The sequence below is a fragment of the Acanthaster planci genome, linkage group LG06 (assembly GCF_054643075.1).
Source record: "Acanthaster planci isolate LZ-2023a linkage group LG06, COTS_SCS, whole genome shotgun sequence".
Taxonomy (NCBI): Eukaryota; Metazoa; Echinodermata; class Asteroidea; order Valvatida; family Acanthasteridae; genus Acanthaster; species Acanthaster planci.
Genome location: NC_141782.1, coordinates 15831962 through 15837901, shown reverse-complemented (window position 1 = coordinate 15837901; position 5940 = coordinate 15831962).

The window sequence follows — 5940 nt, the reverse complement described above, 5'->3', positions numbered from 1 at the left end:
GGTGGGTTTCTTCGTACACCCCCGCAGAAATGGGAGATCGGTACTTTAATCATCACGTTTGGAAAAAACCTAAGCCGCCAAAATCGAGAAAAACCCTACAAAAATATAACACTTTGTTTTAAAAACGGCGAAGCGGGTGAAATAGAATACAAGTTGAACCGAGTTTTAAACGGGTAAAATCTCTCGAGGTAAACCGTTGGAGGCTTTAATTGCAGTCTGTTATCAAGACGTCACTGGGGAAATCGAATCTGAAGTTAAAAAACTTTTTCAAGTCTCGGATAAGCACTGGAAAAACGCTATGGAGAAGTTTAACCTCGCAAAACAAGACGTATAAAACGTATATAATAAAATGGAGACGCACACTTTTCACTTGACCGAGAACCCGCAGACGTTTAGATTGAAAAACAAGATCAACAACACCAAAGGCGACTAAGTCGTCCGAGTAAAGAATATTCAGTTTGAAGCTGGATATTTTAACGTAACAAACGCTACTGAAATTGAGTGGGATACAAGCTTGGACGGGAGGCCAGCGGGGGTACTTGGCGAACGACCGCCCGGTATACCCTCAGTGGAAAGAACGGATTCATCTCCCAATCCAGAATTAGTACAAACAGCTAAAAACAGATTGATCCAAGCAAATAAAAGAGGCGAGTTAGCGGAAGAAATCAGAATCATCGCTGATAAAATTGAGCAGCTAAACCAAGAAATCGCAGCTTTAGAAGATCAGTTAAACCAAAGACAACCATCAGAAACGCGAGTTCGTTTAGCTTTTGATCTCGACGATAAAAAAATTTAATCAGCTTCACTGCTCGAGGGGCAAAGACATCGGCAGCCGTAGGCATTCCTGCCATTTTGGGAGTGATCACCGGACCCGTTGGGCTCGTGATGGAAGGAATCGCTACAGGTGCGTTTGGCGCTTACGCGATTCTAAAGTACGCCTCCCGTAGACTCACCCACAAAACTAAAAAACACGATCAAATTCGAATTTTGGCAGACGCTAAATTAAATACCATCGAAGAATACGTATCTCACGCGATTGAAGACGGTGACATATCCCAGGAAGAATTTGTCCTTATTTTATCCGAGCTGAAAAAGTTTAACGAGATGAAAGAAAAGATTAGATCACATACGTCTACAAAATTGGAAGAAACTAAAGAAACTTCTAAAGAAGAATTTGAGCGTCAAGTCAACGAAAGAGCAGAAGCGCTAGCCAACGAACGGGCGGCGGTTTTAAAAAAAGATCTTATGAAAAAACTTGGCGAATAAGTTTTACAAAGTCGGTTAAGTATAAAGAAAATCCAACGAGCGAAGAGAATCCACCCACTTATCGAGAAGCGACTATTCCAACGGCACCTGTAAAAGACTGGTAAAGATTTTTTTAAATTCTTTTAAAATAAATGGGAGGCAATTTTAGTAGTCTAAATATTTTAGTAAACGAAGACAATTCCTTTACAGCCGAGTTTCCAAATTTAACGCACGCGTATAAATTACCAAAAGTAACTACGGATGAAGCGGTAAATCGCTGGTCTGCCGAGGCGATATCGTTTTACCAAAATCAATTTAATTTCGCGGTCTATTGCGCGACAACGGCCTGCGGTGTGGGCTTTGATCTGCTGTCTGACCCTAATCCATACGTCTCGGCTTTATTTAACTTTCACGTGTATTACACCGTACGAAAAATATTTTACGACTGCGTGATGCCCATTCCTAGCGACGACGTATTTGACGCGTTACACAATAATTACGACCATCGGGAGTTTACCGACACGTGCCTTTTATACGGAGTAGACCCAAATAAATCGTATAAACAAACGAGGGACACTTTGTCAAACGGATTAGGGACAGCTTACTACTACGACAATGGATACGTACCCGTTGCGGGTTAAAACTACGACGCGCACGACTTACACGTGACCAACGGTAAATACGCGGGATCTACTTACATGAGCTTTGGATGGGCTAAACCGCCTAAAGGTTCCGGTCACGCGAGCACCTACACAGTTACTTGGATTTCACAGTCGGACGCGGTTACGTTGGCCTGGTGGGACTTCGTTCCTAAAAAGTCTCGGTTGACGGACGTGGGAATCACCAAGGTAAACGAATCAATTCGAGCTTACGTCTACGCGTTACTAGGGGCACAGGCGCAGACCAAGACCAGCGTTTTGGCCACCGGCACCGGATTAGACGCGCGACGGCAATTTATTACGATCGTAGAATCTTTAATTAATTCGGGTCCCGATCTCGAACAGTCGATCGACCAATATCAAGATTCGTTACAATACGCAAAAACGCCGTTGAATTTCGTAGTTGCTCCGGGTTTGTACCTGGTACCCTCGGACATGGACTTACGCATCGGCACGTTTGAGGGATACAACAATAATTTACAAGTCGCGACTGAGGATATGAAGACTGGATACGTACCGAGTTTGAATAACGGAGCGAGTTTAAAAGGTGATTTTAATGAAGAAGCGATTCAACCAGAACCAGAAGTGTTACCAAAGCCAATTGTAAATCCAGTTTTAAGCAAGCCTTTAGACGCCCACAATGAAGAGAAACTATCCTTAACCGTTGGTGCCGTTGCTTTGGGTGTTGTTGGGTTTACTTTATACAAGGTTTTCACTTAAACGTTTTGAATTAAGACGTAAAAAAAAAAATTCACCCAAAATTTGAGGTGAATTTTTAAAATCTATTTTTACCCATTCTTTTGTACGTACGTCAAAAGCAAAACACCCGCGCCCACGAACAAGGTCCACACGTGCTCTGCCACCCATCCGACCGCTTTACTCACCACGTTAAAAAATCCAACTCAAAATGCTACCGATGATTCCGGGCAAAGCGCCTAAAGCTTTCAACCCGAGTTTCTTCAACACCTTTGCCAGGTTCCACAGTTGACGTTTGATCCAATCGGTAATTCCACCTTTGGAAGGAGGAGCCGGCGTTGGTTTAGGTTCGGGTTCAGGTTCAGGTGTTGGTTTAGGAGTTCCAACAGCGCTGACGCTGGCCACTATACTACTAACGACGGTACTTACCGCTAAACTAAAAGCCGTTAAAATGCTCACGATTGTGACACCTTGCTCTCTAAATATCGTTCGAATCTTATCACCCAGGGTGTCATCCGAATGTAAAGCGTAACTAATTACTTCTTTAATTCGCGTTATTTGGCTTTTGAGTTGACCGTTTAATATGTCTCTTTGAGCTTGTAGTCCTTCGAGTTGATCTTGCAAGTCACGTAAATGATCCGAATCTTCAGAAGTCTCGAGTCTACTTATTTCTTCTTGAATTTCTGCAATTTTAGCTTCGTTTAATCGTAACTGTCCTCTAATCGTTCGCAATTATCTTTATAAAAATTATAGAAATCGTTAACTTTGGGATTACCGATAAACATCGTTCGACCCTCTTCTAAAATTTTGCTCGTCGTTGCACCTTCAACAAAGGACGTCTCTTGTCGATCTGGAAATAAGGTATCGTTTACAAAATCTTGGTCAAGCTCATTTTGATCGCTTATTTCTTGATCTTGATCTTCCAAGAGAGGTATTTCCTCGGGATCGAATCCTCCTTCTGCCATTTCTTTTATAGTATACGTTTTATATTTTTTTTAGGCGGTGGGTAGGCTCGCGGGTAGAATACCCTGAGCTACCAACCAACCCAGGGTGGCTAGTGCGCCGCTAGACAACGCGGTTAATTTTAACGCGTCTTCGGCGGACAATCTATTTAGATCTAGTGGTTTAATTTTAAATAGTTTGCTTGATAGCATTGCGTAACCAATAGAAATTCCTGAAACGACGGCACCGTGATAAACCGTATTTGCGATTCCGTTTACGTCGAATGATTTAGCGTTACTCATATTTAATAATAAGGAACTTTTAAATTCAATCCATAACCAAATCTGGTTCTTGTTTGGGAATTATCGCTTTACTCGCTTTTGGTTGAATAATTTGTCGTGCGCTAGGTTGTGAACTGCTCGACTTGTTTCTCCAAATTAAGTAGATCACAACCCCCGCGATGCCCAATCCACCGAATATCAAGCTTCTGTTTTCAAAGGCCGTTTGGGTAAAGCTAGATTCTTCACCGTTAGCTTCGTCCGCTAATTTCATCTTAACGAGTTGTTGCTTCATCTTCTTGTAATGTTCCGCCAATTTTTTACCCTGCTCTACGCGCTTCGGATTTTTAGCTCGTTCTACTCGCTTAGTAACTTTCTCCGGTTGACTTTGTTGCTGGCTCACTTCCGTTTCCTGTTGCTGATTCGTTTGATCTGTTGTCATCTTCTTTTATAATAATAGAACGTTTGTTGAATTCTAAATGTTTTGTTGTAATTAATGCTGCTGTAAGTGGAGACAAGTACACTCCGTACTTGTAACAAACTTCGGTAAGTAGGTGACCCATAGTTTGACTTATAATCGGATCGTCGTTTAAATCCTTAGTAAGCGCTTCCTCTGATTTTAAGTTGACGTTAAACCCGAGTAGATCGATCGGAGTGGCTATGCCGAGTAGGCGAGAGTAGAGGCTCAAAATAGCGTGACCAAGGGTTCTGACGATTTCTTTCCCAAATTTAACTCCGTATAGGTCAAACAACTTTTCTTGATCTTTTGGTGGCAGAGACTCAATTTCTTTAATTGTGTATTCTTTGCCTAAGTATTTTTTAGATTCACCCGAGGCAGCTATCGCGCAAAGTCTATCCTTTACGTTTGAGGTCGATTCGTTTGATTCGCTTTTTGAATCGGTGAGTATAGATTTAATGTCATCCATTTTATTATATAATTTTTAAATTTGTTGTAAGTATACTTTAGTCGTTTGTACTCAACCGTATAATAAGTTAAGTTGACTGCGATAACAAATTGAATAACTAGTTGAACGTATTGTAACAGGACTATCATTTTGTTAATAACAAAATAAAATTTAGTTACAACCGGGCTGACGTAACCCGGTTGTAACAAAGTAAAACAAATAAATAACTAGCTAAAACGTATTGTAACAAAGCTATTATTTAGTTACAACTGGGTTAACTTAGCTCGATTATAACAAAAGTTAACTAGTTTTGTAGTAATGGTGAGAGTACTCTATCTCTAGTTTATCGCTCTTTCTAGAAAGGTTACACTTTAAACAACAAAGCACGCAATTTGATTTGATATGTCCGATTCTATTATCCAGTCTTTCGATCGTACATAAATCGTCTCTATTGTCTAAGAATTGCATTTTGACCTCGCAATCCGGGTAGAAACAATGGGGATAATCCTCAATTAACCCGCGGCAAAAGTCCGTGTCAATAAACCGGTCTGGATCAAATCGATTATACATTTTGTCCTTTTGTCGAGCGCTACTAATCCAATTTCGTATAGTTACTTTAATTGGATCAAAACAAACCTTACAATTACGTTTTTGTTTTCCATGGTTGCAAATCGATGTTCCGTCGCAATCAATGCATATAGATCTTCGTCTGCCATGCTTGCAAATCAATGACCCTTCACATTTAACGCACTGATGTCTTAATCTGCCGTGCAAGCAAATTCCTGAACCGCTGCAGTTAACACATTGGTGTTTTTGTCTTCCGTGGGGACACTTGTTTTGTTCTTGATTAGCGCGCACTTTGGCAATACAATTGTCACAATTCAAATTAATTTTACCACTTCTTTGTACAGAGAAGTTCGTTAGGTCCAGGAGACAACGGCACTTAACGCATGTTTTCTTACTTTCGATCGTATTATTTAATAAACGTAATTAAAATTTTTTCCTCATTTTTATTGAATGAAATAATTCGCGGGTGGTTTCTGTATTCAACACTAATTTGCTAAATTTAACGTCACGTAGGCGTCTTTTAATTTCCCCTCTCTTTTCGTCCGGCACAACGTCGTTTTCGTCGAGACATTGGTCAAATGACAATCTATCTTTACAATGGAATATCGCCGTCCAGGCGGTATTCTCTCTGAAGTCCTTTAGCACCGA